Source organism: Apis cerana, linkage group LG5 (assembly GCF_029169275.1).
Source record: "Apis cerana isolate GH-2021 linkage group LG5, AcerK_1.0, whole genome shotgun sequence".
Taxonomy (NCBI): domain Eukaryota; kingdom Metazoa; phylum Arthropoda; class Insecta; order Hymenoptera; family Apidae; genus Apis; species Apis cerana.
Genome location: NC_083856.1, coordinates 4,388,779 through 4,415,899, shown reverse-complemented (window position 1 = coordinate 4,415,899; position 27,121 = coordinate 4,388,779). Strand labels below are relative to the sequence as shown.

Here is a 27,121-nt window from a genome sequence, read left to right as displayed (position 1 = left end):
TGAATTTGTCACTCCATTTTCAATCTAGGAAACTAATTAACTCTTTAAATCGTAATTTTTTACGCTTAAAAAGAAAATGGGACAGTGCATGTTTCGAGATCATTAGTCATTCAGAAGTGAGAAAATGAACGAGATATATTTTTGTCGTCGGTTCTTGATTAATCGATCTTTGATTGAATTTTTCATTAACGAATTATCGATGCTTTTTTAATTAATCTATTCAAAGGATATTGGGAACATTGTTAAACATTTATAACGAATTTTATTTTGTAACATTTATCATCTCGTTCAGATCCATTATACGCTTGTCTATACATTAAATTGTCGACATAAAAATTATCCATTATGTTTTTGGAGAACGGTATTACAATAGTTTTTTAATTCATTTTTTATTTTGTATCTTTTTTTTTATTTTTAATTGGTAGTGAAAAAAAACATGTCAAAATTATTTTTTGGAAAAAAAGATATTTTTATGGTAAATATTATTACACGATCCCGTTTTTTTATTAAATTTACAAAATTGAAATTAAAAACTTTTCAACAAAATTTACTCGATTCATCTCCCTGTCAGTTTGTACAAATTTTTTTTAATAAAAAATATCTGAAAAATAAAAGATTTTATTAGCGATAAGTAAAATAATGGTGAAAGTTATATTTTCATACGATCTTGTACGAATGGTTCTAAAGTTTTGATAGTAAAATAGGATAACGCGTGGCTGGTTGAAGACGTATCGATACTAAAGTCCTGCTATCGTTTAATGCTCGAATTTACGATTCCCTTTATATATTCCTTTCATCGTTTATACTTTATATTGTCGGAGGAATCTATGCTATATCTCAGATCGAAGCCAGATTTGTTATAATAAAATTACTTTTTTATTCATTACTTGTATTTTGAAGCTTTTTTTATCTATCTAATAGAAATCTGTTTATTCATATAAATTTTTTATATTAATAAATAAAAAGATATACTAAAGATAAACTATCAATTATTCCAAAATTAACTTTAAAAAGTATCAAACGTTAACATTATTCAAATCTAAAAAGAAAAAAAAAGAAAAAGATTAATCACCAATTACCTTCAAAGCAGGAGAAACAATGAAACATCAACTCACCAACTCTCACTCAACCATTAAACTCACCCCAATGAGAGAGCCAGAGAGCGTCGGTTTCCGGCCATCCATGTCCGGCGTAATAAGACACGGCGTGCGCCCCTCGAAAATTGGCACTTTTCGCGTACATTTAACCCTTCCACCGCTCTTGACGCAACGTTTGCACGTGCATAAAGGCAAAATGAGCGAGCGTTGGATCCGTCAAGTGATGGTTGCCGCCGCATATGCCACCCCTTTTCACTCCCTTTTCCAACAACCATTCTCTCTCTCTCTCTCTCTTCATCCCTCTCTACCACCATCCTTCTCCCATTCGAGCCGAGCCTTTACACCCCAGCCTCCCGCGAATGTTCGACGGCGATTCTTTGTTATCAAACGATGAACAGCAATGAAAATAAAAAGCCGGCCCGGCAACGCTTCCCGAAACCGACCAGGTGTTGGTCGACCCCATCGACAATGCGCACCAGTTTCGCTGTTGTAAAATCGAAATACGCGCTATTTCTCTTCATTCATCGTCCCTTTCCCTCTTGCTCCTTTATTCGCTGTTTCCTCTTTGCCGCTGATTATACCACACTGCCTCTGCACGATCCCCTTTTGACACGCGGCTCGAGCTTGTTGACATAAAAATGTCAATGCTGCCACCCCTCGCCGGTTGCACGTGGCCGGCCACCGTGATTCCGGGACTATTTGTCGAATTTTCATACACATTGGGATCGGTGGAGGAAGTATGTTGGCTGAGCATGAACGATGGGATTTTGAGATAAGGGAGAATTATGCCGGGAAGTGGATTGGGCGTGTTTTAAGGATGGTTTTGTTCGGATTTCTTGAGTATTCGTCCGTGAACAGGAGATCCTTGGTCTCGATGGGCCTTACATTATTCGGGATAATGCAAGCTTTCGCACTCGTTGAGCTCCTGAAAAGTAAATCGTTGTTATTGGTTTATGTTAATTGTTTAAGATAAGGATATTTGGATGAATTGTATGTAACACGGGATATTGGAGAAATTAAAATCGTAAAATTGTTAAAGTAGACTTTAAAATGTTAACGATGACTGATCCAATTCTTTTTAATTTGAAAAAATGATGTGTTGCTGAAAAATATGTTATTTGATGAAGTAATTAGCTTGCTAATTTTGACAATATTTTAAACAATTTATAAAATGATAATTCAAACCTCTTTTATTTTTATATGAATTCTTCAATTTATCAAAAGTACATACGTAATCGATTCGATATTGAATAGTTCATTGAAAATTCATCGATCATTTATACATTTTCTTCTATTTTATCTATCATAAATGAATAGGAAAATAATTCCGCAAAATGATAAATGTAAAATGTGAAGAGCACAGTATCTCAAATATTACGAATAAGAATGATTTTTTTGTGTCATTAATGCTTAAGCGTTTCTATAAACGTAAGATAGAAGATAATCTTCACATCTCGAAAGAGCTTTTATAAGTAGAATTTATTTATAAAGCTTTTATACGAATGAGAGTATGAGAGTGCATCGTAGTAGAGTATTTATCTTGATATTACCTTGATATTGTATCGTTGAAATTGTTCTTTATATCAACGAAACTTTCATTTTTCATATAATTATCATTTATCTTATGGATATGCAACATGTATCTTGAAATTGAAAAAAAGCAGAAGAAAAAATACGTATATTTTACTTAAGATATTAAAAGAAAGTGAAAAATAAATAAAAATAGAAATTAAATAGAAATTTAAATAAAAATTTTTAATTTTCTATTATTTTCTTCGATATTTAATGATTTAAAAATCGTTTTAATTGTTTTGTTATTAAGAAATAATTAATGAAATCGATCAATATTGATTTTGATATATTTTTAAATATTTTGAATGTATCTACAATACTAAATTTTAAGATTTTAAATAAATTATAATCCATGGAGTAAAAATCATTACAATAAAAAATAAAAAAATCACAAACGAACTCATTTCAAAGGAAATAGATCAAGAAGGATCCTAGATTTCGTAGACCCTTGAAGTGGTTCAAGCTCTTCGTGAACATATCAAACTCGAAGAGGTCCTCATAGTCTCTTTCGATGGGAGCTATGCGATAGAAATCTTTCGTGTTAAAGTAAATAGCTGAAAAATGGTTCAATAGTTCATGGAATAGTTCTATTGAAAGCTGTTCAATAGAAGTCTTTTCTGTTGAAGCTATAAGAGAGATCTGAAGACGCAAGGGAAATCTTCGTACTTTATAAATTCGAATGAAGATTTGTATTCTCAAAAAAAAAACCATACTTATCATACTATCAGACTCTTTATTAAAACAATATAAAGAATGATTCATGTGAAAACAAATATCTTGGAAATGAATTTGATATTTTTCTAGAAATAAAGAAATTGCTATGTATGAATTAACATTTTCTAGGTTTTGAATTCTTTAACCACTACTCAAATTGATTTATCACTACGGTTTATTACAGCATAAATTTTAACTCTGAAATATATAGAAATTGGATAAAAATTAATAGATTACAAATAATTTGATAGTATATTGTTATACCGATTTTTACTGTTAATTAATATTCATCTCAATAATATAAATATTCAAAACCTATCTCACAAAGATTTAACTTTCCACATCCACATAAAGACATCACCAAATTGCTACTCAAACCCAACATCTCTATTCCGCGAAGCTTCTCATATTTAATTATCCCATCTCCCTAAATCAATATCCCTAGAGAAATACCAATTAAACTTGTCCATTAAATATCTCCATCCAATTCGAAATTCGAAATTCTTCGCGAACAATTGTAATCTGAAAACTACCGTTCCCACCGGAAACGAATCCAACTCGTTCTAGGAAGGGGAAGGCGCGCGAAACCGGAAGGCGATGTCGAAATTTTCCAAATACCCATTTGGGAATGCTTACTGTTATTAGGAATTTCCTTGTCTCATTACAGACGCATGCTTAAACACCTCTCGGTTTCCTCGAGCCATTCCGAAATCAAGGCGCGGCTCCTCCTCCTCCTCCTCCTCCCTGCCAACCCTCATTTCCACCCTCCTCCACCCTCTTTGTCCTACGATGTCTCACAGCCTCGTAACTTACCTTGTACCCGCGTACTTAGAATCTCAACACCGCGTGCAATTTCAGGAATTAGGAAACTCTTGGCCCGTAACTCGATTGGAGTGCATTCGAATTCGCGCGTTCCATACCCTCTTCCGGTACACACGCTCGTGCGTTGCGCTCTCGCATCGAGTTGTACGAGTGGAAAGATCAGTGTCGGATACAGCTCTCTCGAGACGATTTTACGATTATCTCTGATATTTGTGAACAAACTCGTGTTTTTATTACGTTCTTCTGGAGAGAGATAGAGGAGAATTGAGGGGAGGGTGGGAATTTGAGCTATGTTGGAATTATGCCTTCGATTTGAGGATCGAAGTGCAACGAGATTTCTGATTTGATTTGATTAAATGCGGATTGATTAATCGATCAATGGGAGAATTAGGCAAGGAATAATATTGTATGGAATAAATATTTGTAATATTTAATTCATAATGAAGCTTTCGGTTCTTCTGTTTAAAATATAATAATTAAGGTAGTATGAATGAAGATTATTAAACGTTTAAGAAGGTATTTAATAGAAATGAATTTGTATAGAAAAATAGAATTTTATATAATTTTTTCGATGAATAATCCGTCTTCGTTTCAATCGATACAATATTGTACTGAAGATATTTTAATATTTTCGAATATTCTAATAATGTTGGGCTTTGTGTGTTCATTTTGATACGTATATGATCAAGAGCGTATTTATCGTGTGAGGTCTATTGGATTTAACCCTTCAACTGCAAGGGGCTGCGCTGTGTGTACACGCGTGTATATATACATATGCGATTCAATGAGTTTGTTCCCCTCGTTTTATGCTCGGCGAATTTGCTCTAATTTCGCAATTAGAGAATGCATATAAGTTTGGATTTTGAAGGTAGCTGCACAAACGTATTTGTTCTCTCTCTTTCTCTCTCTGGTGGAATATAAAATTTCGTTTCGAATAAAAATTAAATGCGATTTAAATGAAAAGTATTTGCATGTATTGTTATTTTCGATGGTATATCAATTAAAATATCGAAATATTAATAATCGCGTTTTATATTAAACTTCATACTTTGTGATTAGAACTCGGTATTGAAAGATTTGATCGAGTGAAATATAGAAGTTGAAATAACTTAATTACACTTCGTTTGATTAAAAAAAAAAAAAAAAGAAGAAAAAAGGAAAATCAAGATTAAATGGTCGATTAGTTAACTTTTTTTTCGATAAAAGGGAACATTGTGCTGTGATTTCGTTCCTGTTTGTTCAAGTATTCCGAACAAAATGATCAAAGCGTTTAGTAGCTCGACTCTCGGGAGTATGGCTGAATAGTAACAATAAAAGAGAATAAACGGTTGATTGGAAACGCAAGGCGTATTACACAATCGAAAGAATAACAGTGAAGAATAGTATTGACTAAAAACAGACGGATTTCAACTTAATTTGCAACATTTCTTCCTCCATTCATTCATTAACTATTTGTATAATCTTAGAAATTGCTTATTTATTTTTTTGTTTGAGAATAAAATGCTCAAGAATTATTCTCGAAGATATTTTTTGCAAAAATATCCACTTTCGAAAATTTTCAAAATATATTCCTAAAAATAATTAAAACGAATAAATTGTAATAAGAAAACGATTCTGATGTATTTTACGAAAGTACAATATTTACTGAAAAATAAATGGAACGAGTTTAATCATGTTTATTGAATGAATAAAAATTCTGTATAAAAATATTTCTTTTTTTATACAGAACTTCATTTTTGTAAAACAAATATGCAAGTTATAACATCAAATATTTTTTTAGCTATTTCGTTTCAATTACATACGTACTTTATGATGATACTTGAGCAAATATCAAACAAATCTGTTTTAAATAACAAAATTTCATATTAATCGAATAATTCACGTATAAAAATATATGTATTCTTCCTCGAAATACGAACATATATTTATATCCCATATCTATTATACATTAATTTTCTGCAAAAATTGAAACGCACTCTTTGGAAACAATTTCCATTAATTTGCTTTTGCTATTTCATTCTGACGATATTTTATAGCATATGGATTAAAATGTTATCATCGAACTAAATATAATTAGAAAAAATTAAAAAGTAAAAAAATAAAAAATATTATTTCTTTCCAAATCAATTATGCCAAAATTATTTTCACTTACTGTCACAATTAATTTTAAAAGTAATTTTAAAATTTTAAAATAATAAATTATTCTTGATATAAAATTTAGTGTGTAATATTTTAATTCTATTCAATAATATTCAACTACATTTCATCATTTCTCATTTTCCTTCTTAGAAGAGATTTAAAAGCGTTAAACCAAATCGAATATAAGCTTCAACCTGAAGAAACTGTTCCAAGGATAACATAATCGATCCTTCGGGTTAATAACCGTTGTTCGAGAATCAACTCGAAGCTGTTGTGTTTCCTTAACAGTGCACCCACACTTTGTTCTGATCCGACAAGTAGTTATCGGCTACCCCGTTGCGACGACGTTCATAAATCACGTTAAGTTAGTTTTACGGTGCATCGATTATTATTAAGTATTATCGAGGAAATGATTTACCATCTTTTACCAAGCTTTTCCTTCTTGGTTAATTTCTAACTTCTTTGATTGATCTCAAATCCCAAAGAATGATAATGCCTCGAAGATGTATACCTTCAGTACATATATATATATGTCTGAATAAATGGAGAAAACATACTTGCTTTCTATGCTTCTATGAAGACTTTTAAAGAAGAATCTGTAACATTTTGAAATTAAAAGATTCTTGGATATACGCTAAAAAATATTTACACATTCTTGAGATACTCTTGAGAAAGATGTATTGGTAATAATCTTCTTTTTTTTAATTCTCACTATTATCCATATTATAAATTACATTTTAATTATATTCTTCGATAAAGAAAGAACTTCCTGAACCCTTATTATAACCTCAATATTATATAAAGTATCATAAACATTAATTAAACTTCCATTCAATTCTCCAACGAAACTTTGAATGGCTCGTCTCACGTATCCAATATCACATTATACACAGTACACGGTAATCGTATGCAAAGTTTGAGTCAAATCACTGACCCGAACACAGCAAGATCCCAGGAGCAACGCAGTTCCAACGGTACATCCTTAACGTTAGTTAATTCCTTTCGAGTCAACCCATCCATTTCTGAATCTACATCCCCTCCCCCCAACGTTTCTCGATCAAATATTTGAATAGACATCGGCAATGTAACGGCGGTCAATCGCTAATGGACGACAACGATCGATAAAATTAAAGCTTAATACGGATACGCATAGCGCGATGCTTAATAATTATCATTGGCATGGTCGTGTTTCCATTAATCGCGATGCACGTTGATATTGATTAATAATATCCTCGATGCATACTTCAAATGATCGTGCTTTTTTTATTCTTCTCTTTGGTTTTATTTTTAAAAATTTTTGATATATTGTTTCGAGTTTCTTTGTGCTGCGATTTAAGAAGAAAAATTTGATAACATGGAAATTTGAGAAATCGACGGTAATATAATGATCGTTAAGATTAAAAAAAAAAGATTTGAATTAAAAATAAAATTATTATTCTTATCTTGACTTTGATTACTATATTTTTGTATCAGATTCAATTTTTTTTTGTTAAATTTTTTTATACATAATTATTCTTGCGAATAATGATCTGTAATTAATAATTTATTATACGGATAGGGTTTAATTTAATGTAATTAATGGTGTAACCATCATGGTTAACGTTAATTACTTTATGATAATGTGTTATTGTTTGTCGTTTATTTATTCATATTTCCCTATTGTTAAATAATTGCATTGTTATTTAATCAAAAGTAAATTTGGTTTACATGAATTAAGTAGATAAAGTAAATGCAGGCTGACCGCATTAACGTGATTATGAACTCATGAAAAGCGTATAAATAATGATTTGAGGCTATTAAGAATGTACATATACGAATTCGTATTTAAAATTTATTTTTCAAAACTTTTATTAAGAATTATACTTTATATTTCCATGCTCCAATTTTTCAGTTTCAATAGATATTCTCGAATTTTCCCAATTTTAAATTTAACCTCAATTAAACCTCAATTTCAGATATAAAGTATTTTTTAAAAATTTAAATTTGAATATTCAAAATTAAATTATTATTAACGTTCGTATTTAAATATGATATATTTTGGACATCGAATATTACTTATGTCCCACGAGACAAGTTTAAACACGAGCAAGGCTCAAAATTATGAATTCGCGGAAATAATTCCCATTTCATAAAAATGGATACAAACGAGAGGGATTAAAAGTCTGACTTGGAAGTCACCGAGATCAAATTGATCACCTTTCAAGCAATTATAATTTTAACTAACCCCAATTAGCGCACCTTCTTATCCTCTGTATTTCTCACGCTTTCGTTCCTTCAATTATCCTTCACGGTTCTCGATTCACGTACATCGTTAAGGCCAATTGTAACTATTATTACCCTTCGAAGAAGCAGCTCGTAAACCGTTACGCACTTTCGACCGTGCAATTTTTAATTAAAACGCTCGACTACATCTTCGACTGAAGAAAGGGGGCCGGTAGACGGTTGATAGAATTACCAAGAAACAGAACGGCGCTTCTGAATATCAACTTCTCAGAGGCGGGACGGAAAATTTGCTTAACTCCGTTAATTTCACTTCGAAAGTCTACGCTACTGTTCCTGATACTTTCGCTTCGCATCTTGCGATAACAAATTAACCCCTTCGACGACACGTACGTCCATTCCTTCGAGAACGCTCTTAAACAGAGATGATAAAGATAAATAGCGATAAGAATTTCGATATTTTATATTTATTATACATGGTACTTTTATTTTTATCTTGACACATTGTTCATTTTAACGAATTAATGGAAATGTAAAATTTTTATGTAAAATTCGATTTTTTTCGAATTATTTAAAGAATCTATGAATAAATGTTAGATTATTTTTCGATTAACGAGAGAAAATTTAGTTTTCGTATAGTATTAATATTCCGGAAGATAGGAGTATTTGCATGGAAACGAAAAATTGGAAAACGGCAATTTTATTCGTCACTCGTCGATTTTATTCGTTAAAGTTGGAATTCGGATGAGAATATAAAAGAAAAAAAAAATTAAATAAAAATCTATTTATTTTTACGAAAAATAAAAAATAATCGCGCGATCACGTATCTGTAAGTTTCGTAATCAACATTCTGATAATATAGCATCAGTACAATTAAAAACCATATTATTATTTACGCAAAATATTTTTATTGAATATTCCATCCTCAATCTTCCATGAATATTTGAAATTATTTACATAATATCAATTTATTAAAAAAAAAAAAAAAATGAAGCTATCGAAGCATGAAAATTATTCTTCACAAAATTCACAATCAAATTTTCTCCCCATTCAAAATAAAATTATAAAATTTGAACATATAAAAATAAAGATAACTCAACATCCAATCATTGGATACATATCTGTCCAATCCATCAAACTCTTTATCACAAAAACTCAATTTTAAACTAATAATCCACCAATGAAATATAAATTCACACTTCAAACTTCGTCGTCCCAAACATAAAACGGCACGTGTATCGGGCACACAACTCCACCACAAGTTGGAAATCGAATATTTGATCCGTTAACGGGAAAGTGATAATCGAAACCCGGATGGACAGATCGAACATTGGAAGGGGAACATTGGAATCGTCTCATCCTCTCGCGATTTCAATCAAATATCTCGAAACTCGGTTGGCACGAGCGTCTTGTAGAATAAATTCGTTCGTCTTTGGATCGTGTTTCCAGGCCGGAATCCTTACGAAAGTCGTAAACAACTGCGATCGGCGAGGACCGTGGCGGTCAGTGGCACCGGTATCCGGAACGTTTCGGATGGATATTGTGCAAGCACGAGTGTGCGATTGGGGTGGGTTCGACGACAAAGCGACCCTCTATTGGAGTTTAGTCTCCAGTATCGAAAGTAAAATTCCTTGCAGTATCCTTGATCCCATTCGTCTTTTTCCAACAGGGTGAAAGGGTTGAAATAGGAAATGGTCGAATACGAGATGTTCGGATGGACTTTGTCCTTTATGAATTTATTTGATATTTGATATTGGACGTCTGAATGACCAAGCATATTGATCATTTGTAAAAGAAATGTAGGAATGATTATAAATGTGGTTAGAAAAATTTTTTAAGCGATAATTTTGTTGCAAGATAATATCTTGAATTTTGTAATCTAGTTTATTTGACAAATAAAAGAAAAAATTTCGAATTAATCTCTTATTCTCTTTTACCTTTTTTATACCTAAATATGTTTTAAATAAAAACATATCAGCACAGCAATTAAACGCGAGAATCTTTCTAATATACCATTTTCAGAGTTGTTCGTTTCAGTTCGTTTATCGAGGGATGATGTTTACCGTGATACAAGAAGACGGCACGAACGAAAGTTGGTTCTTTTGACGGGTGAGAGTCTAAATCTTATTAGGCCGAGTTATTTCTGATTGGCACTGGGGGTGTTTGCTAGCCGACTTTCGCTCGAGACACTCCCTGAAGGGTCACGGTGCAAATTGACATATCAAAAGGATCGTTGTACGTAACGATGATGATATTTAATGATACCCTGTTTGCACGATATTTTCTGAATTAGTAGCACGTTTCTTTGGAATTTTAGATTCTCTTTTATTCCGTTCAATGTATAATTTATATTATATTTAGATTGTATTATCATCATTTGTTTATTCTTGATTTAAAATAAATATTATACGAATCAATTTTCGATTTTCGATTGTTTTTTTTTGTTCGCAATATTTTTAGAATATCGAATATTTGAAGACTGATAAATGAAGTTTCGTTTGGTTTAATAAATTTTATGGATTATATGTATATAGATCGAAAATATTTTTATTTATTGTGAAAACATTACATTTTTCTGTTGAATATTTCTCATCTATTCAATATTCAACGATGCAGAAACAAGATTAAATATGCGAGTATGAAAAAAATATAATTTTCTATAAGTTTCTTACAAATTTAATATCTATAAAAATGTAATAACACATCGCGTTATTTCTATTAAAAGTTAATCGTAAATTACGCTTTCTTAATTAATTTTTCGATCATTTCCCCAACCCAAGTAATAAATCTTCACATTTCAAATCGGAATGAGAAAAGTTTACGAAATCTCCTTGATTCAATTAATAAGACAAAACTGTGTATCGAAGTGTGTAGAAACTTTCGAGTGAAGAATATATCGTTGAATTTGAATATCGATTTGAATAGATTAAATCGAGATTTAACGTAGATTTAATCTGGAGGAAATGACGATGACGAGTTTCACGGATCGAATAATTTTATAGGTAGATTCGAAAGACGGTTCATCGATTTCGAAACGTTCGTGTCCCGCATCAAACGGTAATAAAACCGTAATTACACCGATTTGAATAATAACGCGGACCGTTTAATATCACGTTCAACGATGACGTTATGTTAATAACGCGGACTAGCGAGCGTGTAATCCGCTCCCGAATTTCGTTCTTTCGCGCGTGCTGACTGTTAATAAGGCGTGTCAACGGGAAATTGCCAACGATTGAAATAATTGAGCCTGTCGTCCGTGTCGTGGTTCCGGCCAACTCGACGATTATTCTGGAAACGTTGCAGTTTATTATTCCCTTTTACGAGATGGTTCCATCGTTCGCTCGATGAAACATCGAGCTTCGTTTAACTCACGTTATCATATTTTATCATTTGTTCTTTTTTTTTTTTTTCTGATATCATAATTGATATTCATACAATATATATTGATCGATAATCCTTTTCTCCTCACATGTGTAAACAAATTTATTCTTTGTTATTCTTTGCTCGATAATTAGGATCATTATTGGACGTTTTAAAGTGAGTAAGATTTTAATTTTCGAGAAATTTCATGGCAAGGAACGATTTCAATTTCAAGGAATAATTAAAAGTATAGCTTCTAAAGAGATTTTTTTCGGTATTAACAAAGAAAGAACATTTTTTAATTTCATGATTTATCAATACACGTGTTCTTCCCTAAAAATATAAAAATAATTTGATCAGATTACTTTGCAACAGAGCCTGATAAAATTTCTCTATTGAGTCTAAAGTTGAAATTTAATAATAACAATCCACTAACGAGATTTTTGTCATAAAAATGTAAAAATATATCGCGAAACACTTAGATACCAGACTATCGAAAACAATTAGCGTTAAAAAGATCTTAAAAATGTAACATCTTTGCGGAAAAGGAGGACCAAGAGGTTCTTCCGGCGGTAGTTTCCGGTATAATTGGCGAGGATAAAAGCGCCGACACGCGATTCAACGAGAAAAGAAAGGTAATCGCTTCTCTCTCCACGGTAATAAACGAAACGTCTGCAATTCCTGTGTAACGTTATCACATGCAATAAACGCGATAATTCGGTCGCGACTGCACGACCAAATTATCGGCTCTCGCGAAATTGATTATATGCGCTGGTAATTCGACTTACTCGGCATTATTCGACGATGAAAGTGTCCTCTGACTTGGAAGGGAGAACAGGAAATTGCTTTGTTCGTGCTTCTTTTATTTAGCCCGTAGTTTAAAATTGTTATTTGACAGAAGAATAGATTTTTTGAATTTTCTTCGAATTATTATTTTTATTTTATATTACAACTCTTCTTTATTATTATCCGTTCTTTTTTCTTTTGAAAGGAATTTAGAATAGAATTAATCAACCAACAATAAATTGAATATATCTTTTTCACGTTTAAAATTTTCATAAACATCCATTATATGCGAATGTATCCACGAATAATCTGTTAGGGAATATCATTAGACGTGAATAAAATTCGAATAATTTTAACATAAGTTTTGTTTGTACTTTTCTGTTGCAGGTGAGTACCTCCGGAATGTTCTTCTCGCGGATGATGAATATAAATTCCTCTGCATAAATTTTTTACCTTCCCAGGTAAGTGTATTTGCAAAGAGAAACACAAATTACTGTGATCGAATGAATTTTTCTTCTATCGAGAAGGAATAAATAGGAAAATTTTTTTTATACAAAGATTCTACGGGCAAATTTTTCACTTTTCCTTAAAATTGTTACAAATGTATCTTTTCGCAATTCTTCTCTATTCCTCTCTTTAATACGACCCAACAAAAAACACTCATCCGTCAGTCAAACCCCTACCGATCACCAAGATCGATGCATTAAACCTCTGGAAAGGTCCATAATGTATCTCCACAGATCGTGCATCTTGGCAGCGAAGGGGTGACACATTTGCTGGGATTCGAGCGTCTCGAAGAAGAAGGCGTCGAAAGATTTATGCACGGATGCTATGTATATGCGTGTATGGGCGCACTCATACATCAAGATGTCTTAAAGTGTTGGAGTGGAAGATAGTTGAAGGGTGACCGGGATAGAAAATATCTGAATTTCACGATAACCCCGCGATCCACAATGAGAGCTTGTTTCTTTTTCTTTTTTTTTTCTTTTTTTCTTTTTGCGCTCTTGGATGATTGATTAATCCTTGTTTACGTCCATGAACTTTCATCCACCTTCTTCGTTCGATTCAAATTCCCATTTCTATTCCCTTCGTTCGATCCGCAATTTTATAGAATAAAATTATGAATCAATCTGAAATTTGTGAATGAATTACTCTTTGATGGATGTGATTCTTTCAAATTAACTATTGAGTTATTCTGAACTAATGTGAGAAATCTATCGTATTATTAAAAAGATAAATACATCTTCTTTAGTAAAAAGATTCCGATTTTCTGAATCTTCGAATTGAATAATTTTTGAAATAAAAATTATCCTATTTTGATGTAAATGATTTTCTAATTCCTTCAAGTTCTCTCGTAATCGAAAACCAAGTGAATACCAATTCAAATCTATTATTGAAAATCAAAGAAAATAATTTTGATACAGTTATATATATTAACATTATAGAAGGTAAATAATAAAATAATTTCGAATTAGTATAAGAAAAAAGCTTCCTCAACTTTCTTCCATATTCCTTGCACGATCTCAATCTCTATCTTTTTACCATTCCTTCCCACCATCCTCCGTCCTTTTCTTTCCACATCTTTTCTTATCCAACATCCATTCTACTCGTCGAGTAGAATCCTCGTTCAATTTTTGCGTGCATCTACGTGTGTCACACCTTTTTGCAACCCGGGATCGCATGCATAATTAATTTTTCAAGCTTTTTTTTCCAACGGCAGCCTCGTCATCGGCAAAGATTCGTTTCGCCGACCATGTTCGAATAATAAATTAATCGCGTGTTTCGGCCTCTTTTATTCCTTGCGGGCCTTCTTCTCCCGGTTATCGGCGTGTAATTAGCCGCGGCTCATACGTCTGTTCTTTTAATCCTCTTCGATAGTTTAAGAGTTTTTTTTAATTTTATTTTTCCATTTTTATGGCGTGTGGAACTGATGAGGGCGACACAAAGGGGCGCCTTGCTTCGACTAATTTTTTTTTTTATCATATTGTATTTGACTCGTTGATATAAGAATATTAATATATGCAAAATATGTATAATTTTTAATAAATAAAATTAGATTATTGAAGTTTAACTTGAGATAGTTTTTAAGGTTCCACGTATAATAATAGATTCTTTTGTATTTTTATTTTAAATATAATTAAATATTCTTTTAAAATTAATTTTTAAGAATGTTTTCTTTTCGCTATTTCCATAATATACTTTATGATAGTAACTTTGAAATTTGTGTACATCGAGTAATATAATTAAAAGTTCTGTTAAATACCAAGAGAAGTTAGTATAACCAACTGAAATTGTATTTCATTTGCATACTGATTCATAAACATAAACACAACGCACACAGGATAATATAGATAGTATCGGTGAAAGATTTCTTCTATGATATTTATCTTTTAAGAACCACTTTGTATCATTAATTTGCTGTTACAGTTAAATTTTCATTCGCGAAATAAGAGAATAAAATAAGCAAATTTTGTTATTATAATTCGGACGAACAGCGTGGATAACTGAAACTTTACCTTAGTTATTTCAAATTTAATTACGCCTTCTCGGGATGATTTGTTTTTGATTGAAAACACCGGTTGTTTCATCTTTGCGCTGGTCCACATCACGTAAGGAACCTCTTGCTGTTTCTTAATTAATGCGGCTTTCAGAACTGTAATCAATAAACCGTGCTTATAAATTTTGTGCGATTTATTTGAAAGGGGGAAGAAGAAACAAAAGAAATGAGAAATGCAATTTAGTATGCGTGAACGAAAAAAAAGTGAAACAGATAATTTCGAAATATCGTAAAGTTATTACTTTTAATTATTATTAAAAAATGGAAGATGTTTAAAGATTAATTGATTTATCAGACGAAATATAATTTCTTAAAAATTTGGTAATAAAGAAAAATTATATCATATAGTGATGTTGATTTATGCTGATTTCTATGTAAATTTTTTAAAAAATAACAAAGTTTCATAAGAATATGATATAGATATTAATAACGTGTGTTTCGTGAACAAAATATTCTCCACTGAATAAGAAATTACTCAAAGATGAAAAATAAATTTCATCAAAACGACTCACCACATAAATTCTCCAACACCTACTAACTTATGCATCCTCATAAAATTCCTCCATTCTACCCAAATTAACCAGTTGAAGCCAGCCAAACCAAAATAGTTCCATAAACATGTATTCTCCAGAAAATTTAAACAGCAACACACCGTAAACTCGAACATACACCACTTTTACTGTTCAACTCGCGTTGAACAAACGTCTAATTTGATCAAGGCAATTAAAATGTTATTCACCCTCGTTTAACTTCCTCGAATAACACGATTTTCAACCGCAAAAGAAGTGCTGAAAACCAACTTTGGATCCTTTCGACAGCTTCTTTTTATTTTCCTTTTTTTGCACGTGTCCTCCTTTTCCCTCTTCCTCCAATTCGCCATTCTCTGCTCGTTCGCTTGCTTTCTTGCTCCTCTTGATAGAATGCATAATTAATTTGTCGAGCTGGGTGTCAAGTACAGTCTTCTTGGCGAAATCGCCACGATTAGAACTAGAGTGGATTATGACGCAGCCTATGTCACGAGGTCAATCTTGGCAAGAGATCTCGAGGACTCTTTGATGATGTGATCTTTAGTGTGACTTACAGAAATTATTGATTTTTTTTTTCTTTTTTGCTATATGATTAAGTTGTAAGGTTTCGTATTTGATATTATTTTTATTTTGTCTTATTAGTTCTTTTTTCTATCTCTGTGTTATTTTTATATTCTTTTAGAAATTATATGTTTCATACAATTTTTTTAATCTATCGAATCTCTTTCAATTTCTTAATTCAAGATTTATAGTTTTACCAATATCTTTGGAAAAATTCGACCAATGAATCTTAAGTTTCCTTTCCATCTTCTTTCTCTCTCTTCTTATTATACTCGATCTTAAATTCATCATAAAAAATTCTTTTCGTCGATTGAAGTTTTTATAGTTCTCCATCATGAACTAATCGCATTTCGAAGATGGTTCTTCGAGAAATGAGCAGGTTTGGAGTTTACGTTCACTTAGCACGATTAATCCATTATTTCGGATTATCCCGTATCGTTTTTTTAATCCGCGACGATAAGTCTCCGTGAAAGTATCGCGTCGATGCCACCCATCGTTTAATAAATTAAGTTCATCGAGCTGTAGGAACATTCTGAATAAGTTAAATATTCCTGCTCGATGTAATATCCATTTGGTACACAATAATCGGCGAGATTAATCTCGCCTCGATTTCGATGAAAACGAAACGGGGTCTCTTAATGGAAATGGTTGGAAGTTTCTCGGTTTTAATATGAACACGTACATATATATTTCGAATATCATATCAGAAAGATGCCTCGATTTATTGATTCCATTTAAAAAAAATCTTAATATCTATTTTCTTTAATTTATTATCACAGAAAAATTCGATTTGTAGAAAAGAAAATCCAATTAATTCGAGGCAAAGTTGATCAGAATGCGTTGATGCAGTGTCTTTCTTCTTTAATAAAGTATTATGCTGTACGATACAGAGTAGAGATTCGTATACAAGAGCTTAAGTAATAGTAGACAGCTGTTTTTTAATTTGTAAGTGTGCTGTGCGAGTTTCATAAACCACAATGATGTGACTCTTGTTCGATTTCTTCTATTCTTTTCCAAGAAGGGATTGCACGTGGCCTGCTAATGAAAAGGACCCACATAATCGTGGTACCAGCGGATCTTTAGAGGAGGGTTGAAGAATTGAATGGCGTTGGATAATGATTTGACACTATAAATTGTGCCTATGTGGGTTCAATAAATGTTGTAGATGTAAATAGGATATCTTACGTTGAAATTTCAATGAAATTTTGAGTATATTAGAATTTCAGAGTCCTCTTGAGATAATTGGGGTAATATTATTAGCGAAATTTGGTAAGTAAAATAGTTTGATGGCAAAGCAAAGAAGTTTTATTTATAAATTTTATATATTTTCTAATGGTTGTTCTATTTGATGCAAAATAATTGCAGAATGATAACTTGTGATTTATCGATTTAATAATATTATCAATTAACGAATTGTTATTCGATAATACTAGATATTGGAATAAAAATATCAAGTTTTGCAAACTCAGCACTGAAAATATTATCTTTAAATTTTTAAAAAAGGTTTTTGTCCAGTTTTTTATAAAAATATTCTAATTTCGACGTGGTTGCATTCGTATATAAAACAAATATATAACAAAGTACACCGAGAATAATTTTAGAGAATAATTCCGCGAGAAATACACGGAGAAGATAGTAACCTTAAAAATTTTCATATTTTCTTCTTTTCAGAAATAAAATTTCATAATGTTACGAAGGACAAAATAATAAATTTTAAATTAAATGATAAATAAATAATAAAGAAATATGCATTTCCCTTGTAATTTTTAATAAGGAAAAAGAAATAATGGTATCAGAAGATATTTAAACGAGATTCCTCTTTAAGAACATATCTCTACGATGAATCAAACATCATTTAAAAGATGCAGTACTAATTAAAAGATTTTTGCTTTGACTGAAAAATGTGTTTTCAAACATCTTGCAAGATATCTTAATTAAGTCGGCAAAAAGAATAAAGAGATGAACTAAGAAGAATGAGGTAGCAAATATGTTATATTTTATAATAAAAGTCGTGGATAATTTCATACTTGATGAATTTTTTTATTTTCTTGGTATCGATAATGATGAAATTCGAAAACTGATTTCTAGGGATTAAAACAAGAATTAAAATTATAAAATGTATTAGTCAATCTTAAGACAAAAAATACCTATGAAATTTTCTCTAAAATTTAAAAATTTTTACAAGACAGAAAATATCAAATTTCATGCACGAGAAAGAACAAATGAAACGAAATTTGAAATTGCGTGAATTCGCATCAACGTCATTTAAATTTTTATGTAAATTATTCTCTTTATTATTTTCCATTCTCGAGAAGGATGAAAAAAGATTTTCGAAACAATTCATTCGATAGACGTGTCTCGAAGGCTAATTCCCAAAAAACGTTTCGAAACAGCAAGAGGCAGAGGTTCTCTACTTTTCGACTTCTTTGAGCAAGCGATCACGATCCGTGAACAAAAGATCTGATGACTGACAAAGCATAGTATCTAAACGTAATGGGGTTACAAGATTCCCGAGTGAATATTTCTTGTTCCTTTTGAAGGGGAGCGATCATCTACTGCTTTTGCTCCGGCACAGAGAAACCTTCTTGATATAATAGCGAATCCTCACAGATTTCCAGCTTGGGAATCTCATTGTTCCGCCATTACGTTTCTTTGATTTGACCAATGATGAATGATAAAAATACTTCCATTCTTTCTTTTTTAAAGAAACACAGATGTAGTTCAATCTCCAATAATTAAAAATCATCGATTTAATTATCAATATTTAATTACTAATCTCGAAAGCTTGTTTCTTCAATAACCTTATTGATTTATTCATAAATCCCTTCCCTCCATCCTCCTTGCCATCTTCCACACCTCGTCATCGCTGATTAAATTCGTTTTGGATTATTTGGTGCAACGTATCGATACGCATGCTAATTGATAATTATGGCATTCGAACGTGCATAATTCGTAACATTTCCGGTCTGAGACACGGAGATTGGATAACGAAAATCCGCTAATTCGTTAAACCCGGGAGACCAGAGTCCTTTTGTTCCCGATAAAAAATTCAACCCCCAATGGAAATTCCCCGATTCGGTTCTCGAAGCAGAAGGGAAAGTTTTAAGCAGGATCTCGGATTTCCGCGATGTTTCTTCGGACTGTCGACTGTCGGAGTTCCGAGAGGCGTTAACGGCCGAGTGTCTTTCAAGGATCTTCGCGCGGAGATTTTGACTTCTTCTCTTTCTCTCTTCGGGGTGAAGTTAATTCAACGTCCATTCTCCCGTAGAACATCGAAGAATCGTTGTTCACCGATGTGCGATTAAATTCTTGCACTGTTTTCTTATTTATGTTTCTTCGGGAATGTTGATAAAGGGGTGAAATTAATTCGATGCTCTCTTCTTATATGAAAGATTGGTGTTTCTCTCTAATTTTCTATCGATGTTTCTTCGTTTTTGTATCTCTTTGGATTTGATTTAGAATTTTGATATGTTTCGAAGCGTATATACGAACGTAAGTGTTATTTAATTTTGAACAAAATTTGTGTTAATTTTAATCCAGAGTCGAGAAGTGTGGCCGTATCGTAGAAATTCATCTATATTACGTGCATTTCGATCGTATATATTATTCCATAAAAGCAAATCGTGTTCACACCACAATATGCCATCGACATTCAAAAAAGCGTTAAAAATTCTCGACTCGAATTCTCCATCGCGCCAACCGCATAAAAACTCGCGCGACAGAACCCCTCTCTTCCTGAAAAAAGAATAAATAAAGATTAAAAAAAAAAAAAAGGGAAAAAAAAGATCTCGCAATTTCTAGACAAAGGATTATTGATGCGAGAACGTCGACGTTTCGATGCCATCAAAGAGCGATCAGAAAGAAGAATTCGTAGATCACGTGGATCCGCTCGAATCACGAACCAGCGCCAGGGGATGAAAAATTCGCGTCCCGTTACCCCCTCGATGCGACGATAAATTGCGAGACTTTCATAGGGAGGGGGGCCAATTTCGCCGCTCGAAACAACAACGAACGCACGAAGAGCGAAAAAAAAGAAAGAGAAAACGATAGAAGAGGAAGAGAGAAAGAGAGAGAGAAAGAAATGGAAGCAAAGAAAAAAAACGGATAGTTGGAAAACGAGGGTAAAGAGGGAGAAGGAAGAGGAAATTGGCGTGGATTCGACGTGACGTTAATAAATCCACGCTGTTTATCTTTTCGATGGAACGATAAATCCCGATTTCTGGATAATTCGGATATTAAAATTCATTAGATACGTGGATTTCGACCGATTTACACGATCGATCGATCGATCGATCGATAAGAAAGTGGAAGAGAGATCGAAAGATGGATCGTTGATAAAAAAAAAAAAGAAGAAAAAAGGAGAGGATGATTCATCGGACGAGGAATTTCGCGAATATAATAAAATCAGGCCGGTGTTTAAATTCGTGGAGCGTTAATGGAAGAACAACAATCCGAATGATAATCGTCGCGTCTCCCCTGCCGGGGAGGAGGGGGAATTAAACCGAAAAGAGGGAAATTTTAAATGGTGGCGGGGGTGAACACGATTAACCCTGGGAATAGATGAAACGAGGGCAGGTATTTAATTTTCTCGTGGCTCGTTAATAACTATATGAGTATTCGTGGAAACGAGAATTGCGATACGACTGTGAAATTGAAGAAATCTTTCTTTTTTGATGGAGATTAGTTGTGGAATTGTATTGTTTTTTTTTTTCTTATTTTTCTCTTTTTGAGATGTAAAATATACGAAGAATCTATAGGTGGTGATATTTTTATTAAAATTTTTCTTCCCGTTTTTCGAAATAATTGTAATTGATTTTATAGCATTTTGTGATAGATATTGTTTCAAATTTCCATTTTTTAAAATATGGACAAAAAAGAGAAACTGCAGAAAATGTAGTTAAATATATTTAATAAATGTTATAATGTTATATATTAGTTAAAAAGTTGTTAAATTTAATTTAGTTAAACAAGACAAAATACGTGAAAAAGTATTTTAAACTTTATATATTTAAATAAATTTAAATAAATATTTCGATAATAAAAAAAAGAAATTAAAGAGAAATATTATTTATGATGACCAAAAAATTTTCTCTCGGAGTTACATTTTTCAACATTTCAAAATTATGGATGTTTTTTAAACGAATCTCTACATTTTCACGTCCGATAAAAATTCAGATTTAATTCAAAATCAACCGGGCTCACAAACATAAACGTAAAATATAAATCCAAACTCATCATTTCCAAAACAATTGAAATCTTTCCTTCTTTCAATTTTTCTCGTGCAATTAAATCCTCCGAAAATACCATAAAATTCACCCCTTGTGGCGAATTCGATTTTTCTCTCACAGGGAGGGAAGGAAAAAGGAATCCAATATCAGACGTTCTAAATCTAAAATTTTTGCTCCAGAATAACCATATAAAAATAATTTCGATGGTTCCAGTACACGAGGAAAAGTTAGGCCATTACAATTTTTCGCTGATCGCGAGGAGATAAGGATAAATTCTGGTTTGTCTGTGTTTGAAACCTGGGACAGAAATCACAATTCCAATCTCCAGATTACATGGTCCATTACCGTTAACTGTACCTTGAGATAATTATTCATAGCTCAATTATCCAAGAAACATCAGGATTGTTAACAAATATCTTTGTGAAATCAATAATAATTTATACGTAAGAATGGACGATCAATCTTTGTGATATTTTTGTGTAAAATTACTCTTCGATGAACTCTGCAGCACAACTTATGCAAACTTATCAGAAGAATTTGAAGAAGTGTGCCAATGTTTCGTGATGTATAAATATTTAAAAAATAAAAAATTATCGTAATCAAATCCTAATTTTAGGCAGATCCTGTATTCATCTCGAATTTTCAAAACATAAGAAAAATGAAATTCTATTAAACGAATGATCGATGGCCTAAATGACTGGCGTTAAAGAAACACGAAAAAAACGCGATTTCAGCAAATTCACCAGCCGGCCATGGTCCATGAGTAATTGAAATTTCTCGAAACGGAACGGCTCTCTAATAAAAGTTCCGAATAAAACGATAGCCATGGGCGAACTTCGAAACGAAATTGAATAGATACAACAGACTGCGGTTGGTTGCTTCAAAAATCGTTTGATATGCGCGAATATTAAAAACGCAAAACTTGCCGCGGATATTTTTTTTTTCAATCCTTGTCACACGTGGTCCAATAAGATGAAAGATGGATCGCGCTTGTTTATGTAAATTCATTATTTTTATATGAATATGTTTTAGCAATATTGAATCGTTGACAGGATTCCTCTCAGAGGGATATTAAATAATAGAGCTAGTGTTACAATATTACTGGCCAAAGCTGATTGGAAACTATAATTATAGAAATTAGGGTAGTTGGAAAATATGTTTCTTCTTTTTATAAAACAGAGTTTATAATCCTCTATTTTATCTTATTTCCTAATTTTAGGATAAGATCTTGTACTTCTTAAACATGGAGAACTTTTTTTATTTATAATCGTTTGTTTAGCTATAAACTATTTCTCAAATAACGATCACTTCTTCTTCTCATTCGTTCAATCCTGAATCATTAAATGAATCACTGAATGATCCTATTAAATTTTATTATTGACAAAAGTATCAAAAGTTTAGGTAGCAGATTAATTAAAATGAAAGATAAATCTTTCTGATGATATTTCTCATTGAAATCAGGCTTTTTGAAAGAGAAAGGAGAAATATTGACAGGGAAAATAATTGGAATCTCTTGGAAAATGGCTGTGGTCGTTTGATAAGGTAATTAGAGGCGCGATGATTATCCTGGCGAGAAAGAGATTGCGCTCGACTTTGTGTTTTCTTGAAAACCGGGGGAAGATCGCGCCAAGAAAGCTTTTAGGGATAATGGAGAGGATAATGGTTGCTTTGACTGTATTTTGAAAGAAAGGTGTTCTAAAACAGAACGAAAAGATAAAGTAAATTTTTGGAAATAGAATTTCATGATAAATTTTTCTGTGTTTTTATTACCTCGAGATATTTAAATTATAACAGACTTGTGTCTTTGGTCCACGTTATCTATATTTTGAAAATTTACTAAAATTAAAGATTATTTATTGATATATGTATTTCGTTATACAATAGGTTTTTTTTCGTTTAATTTAAACACGATAAAAATGTTTAATTTGTCGAGGATTTTCAAATATATTCGATCATTATTCATCTCAGTTTAATATTTATAAATGTATTTTGGATAAATACAATTATAAAAATATAAAATGATTATTTCCAATGACCCGAATAAATTCGATGCCGAAAAATTTAATATGTGTTATGCTTGCATTAAAAATACATTGCTTTATATACAACCCATTGCACAAAAGAAATTTCTTATTGGATGACAACGGAAACTAAAAAAAAATGGAATCAAAAAAGCAATTTTCAAACAATAACTTTTAATTTGGAGATAAAAGGCTCTTTTCTATATACATTTTTTTCTCATCATGTTCGATAACTGACTGGAAAAGAAACGTGAAAAAAAAGTCAAACCTAAAACGCTATAAGAATCTCTGTTTCGAATTCCAGTTGATTTTTCCCTTTTTCGAGTTGGAAATAAGACACGTCGAACATGATCAAATCGACACGAGAAGATCTTTAGACAGTTTAATATAGCATTCGAGCTACGAAGCACGTCGTGAACGAGGAATTCGAACGAGGAGTGCAACGTTAACTAGATACCACCTGAGATAGTGTAGGAATCACGGCGGAAACGAGTCGTGAACTAGGGAAATGGAAAAGGGAAATGAGAGTGGAATGCAAAGAGTTTAAATAAATAGAAGAAGGGAGACTATGAATGAAAATAAAAAAAATGATTAAAGAATATGAAAAAAAAATGAGGAAATAAAAGAGAATGAGGGTAACAATGATAGAAGAAAATGTATACCAATTACAAACGGAATTAATCAAACGAATTAATGTAAAAAGAAAAAAGGAATTAATATATTTTATCTATAAAATAATCGTCTAAAAGGAGAATAAAAAAAAAAGAAAATAAAATCGGAATGTAAACGGTAAAGTGGAAAAAACATTATGAATGAAAATAAGAAAAAGAAAAAATAAAGTACAGTATTAATTTACAATGAAAAGGAAGAGAAAGAGAGGGGGGAAAAATAAACAGATGAGAGAAAAGAAGAAAATAATAAGCGTATGAATGAAAATATGAAAAAACACAAAGAAACATAAATAGAAAAAAAAATAGAGACAAACAGAGAGAAAAATAAAGTATAAGAAAGGGAAATAAGAATGAATATTGTACAATGAAAGGAAGAGAAAAAGGAATGAGATGGATATGAAGAAGAGTAAAATTGAAGGAAAGAGAAATAGAAGTAATGCGAAACGATCGGCAAGATTTGCCAGTCTTATTCGACAATTTACATTCTATCGGCCGTAATCGATTTATAAAGCCTTCGAGTCTTGAAATAATTATGGAAATGTGAGATTCGCGCGGGACGTAACCAAGCATCGTGCATTTGCTAAATTACCGCCATCATGAATTAAACATTTTTTTTCCCTCCCTTTAAACCGATCGAAATAAATCTTCTCTACTTGTGAGATGTGTTCCTGGTTCGATTATGGTTCGATTATAGATTTTTTTTTCTTTCTTACGATCTTCTTCTCATTTTTTTATGAAATTTATCGTTTTTGGAGATGAAGAGGCGAGAAAATTCCTTTTTGAGAAATTTAAATCTATTTTGGATCACAACGCTAATTTTTATTATTTCTGCCAATACTTTAATTCATTTGATAATTTCAGTATTTTAATTTTCGATATTTTGTTTTATTTCTGATCCCACGTTGTACGATGTTTTCATCGTTGATATTTCAATTTTCGAGATTTTAGTTTTGGACAGTTTAATTTTCGCGATATCTCAGTTTTCCATATTTTCATTTCCAACATTTCTGTATTTTTTCAATCTATATTCCTATGTTCCGATTTTCGATAGATTAGTTTTCATCAATAACTTTAGCACGAAATTAATAACAGTAATTTTTCAAATATTTCAAACTTAGATTTCGATATTTTAAAATCCTCGATACCTTGATACTCTAAATATTTCAAATTCTCGAAATTCTATAGAAAAATTCAATTTTATTCTGATCGATCGCAATCGGAATACGATCGAGGCGGTTCAACACTCTGACTGAAAGTGTTTCCATGAAATTCAGACGAGGATAAAATTAGTTTTCAAGTTTGAACAATAAATATATTTCGCAGCAACAGTTTCTTGCTATAACACGAGTTATAACAAAGTTTGAAGGCAGAAATCAACTTGACGAGCTTCTGACTTAAACTAGCGACTGACGCGAGCTGTGAAAGTGAAGTGTTTAGTGGGATGAGAATGACCTTCTTAGTTACTAAGTAAGTTGGATTTCATAAGCCAAGTTTTCTAGACCTTGCCAGATATATGAGTCTAGTTTTGCTCAAACTTAAATTTCGAGATGATGCATACAAATATAACGCTTTTAATGAAAGGAATTAAGAAGTAAGAACGTATTCTAAAATTATATGAAATAAATTGTTCATCTTGTGTGAATCTTGGATTAATTGGTTTAAATAAACGATTAATTTCCATTGATAAATAATGACAAAATTTGTAATTATCAATTATTCGAAATTAATCTTAATCAAAATGGTTAAATTGTTTACAATCCTGTTTCTAAGTTTCACACAATTCAATTTTTTCATTAAAATATCCTTACCCTCGTGTCATTTTTCAATCTCTCACATTTGTTCAACTGTAAAGAAAAAAATTCAAAAGTAAGATTCCTTGATTGACTGATCCTGTGGAAAACCTCTGGGACAATAAGATTTCTTTCTCTGTTCCTCTTCGTGTTCATCCTTCTAGTTTCTCTTCTCTCTTTCTTTCCAACTTCGAAACTGGATCGCGGAAACGAAATGTGCCATGCCGTTGAATAATAACCGTACTAGCTTCCCTTCTGGGATTCGACAATTTAAGTTCGTTTTAAGTTCACCGACTCGATTCTTACGTGGAACCGTAGTTCCACGATTCGAGAAAACTTGGATTTTCAGCTTAAGTTTAATTTTTCAAGCTTTATTAGCTTAGAATTAACAAGTAAAAGAAACTTCGAAATTGAGCTAAATTTGAATTTTTTTTTTTTTTCTTATAAAGAACGAAGTCTGTGCAATTTTTAAAATTATACATTGTAATTTTTATTGATTTATCATCGAGAGAAAAGAAAGGTTTTAAATAAAATAATACTTTGAATAAAAAAGAAGGTAAAAAAACAATACACTTCATTGAAAAATAATATTAAAATTACTTTGAATAAAGGAAATATTGTTCACTGATTTCTATGAATTTAATATAATTTAATGCCATGATTAATTTCACAATTTTAAATCTTCACATTAAATATCAAAATTAAAATCAGTGAGATGTATTTCTTTTTTATACGATCACTTAAAAACAATCAATATTTACGTAGGCATTAAAGCTGTACGTAACGCATCAAATGAATTTATATCAAAGTTTCGTTACTTATGGTCATAATAATGAAACAAATTAACATTCTTTCCCAAAATCTTCAATTTTTTTACAGGCTTGATATCCTTAAAAAGAAAAAGAAAAGAAAAGAAAAAAACCCTTAAAAAAATTAAGAATAAAAAGTATTTTTCTCATTGTTCTTGTGAATTTTATTCACAAAAGTGTCTTCGTACCGTGCACACTGGTAACGATTCGAATTAATCCGTACGTAACCCTGTAACGAACATGGAGG

At 31.6% G+C, this 27,121-nt stretch overlaps 1 protein-coding gene and 1 long non-coding RNA gene across 16 annotated transcripts in view; one reads left to right on the top strand and one right to left on the bottom strand.

The window, feature by feature from the left end:
- The window catches only part of LOC107996518 (nephrin), a 419,478-nt gene that overhangs the window by 298,502 nt on the left and 93,855 nt on the right, over positions 1-27,121 (top strand). Inside the window, exon 2 of one of the 12 annotated variants that reach the window (XM_062074580.1) lies at positions 13,098-13,171. The exons of the other annotated variants lie outside the window; for them this stretch is intronic. The gene's annotated coding sequence lies outside the window, so the exon portion shown is untranslated. The remainder of the gene's footprint in view (positions 1-13,097; positions 13,172-27,121) is intronic. 12 annotated transcript variants of the gene reach the window in all.
- The window catches only part of LOC114577367 (uncharacterized), a 68,221-nt gene that overhangs the window by 20,154 nt on the left and 20,946 nt on the right, over positions 1-27,121 (bottom strand). For 2 of the 4 annotated variants that reach the window (XR_009829612.1, XR_009829613.1), the window contains exons 2-3: positions 15,780-20,090; positions 15,227-15,363 (exon numbers count right to left, since the gene is read on the bottom strand). This is a non-coding gene — a long non-coding RNA (uncharacterized LOC114577367). Of the gene's footprint in view, positions 1-245; positions 2,023-15,226; positions 15,364-15,779; positions 20,091-27,121 lie in introns of those variants that run through there. The other 2 variants (XR_009829614.1, XR_009829611.1) reach the window with 2 other exon arrangements.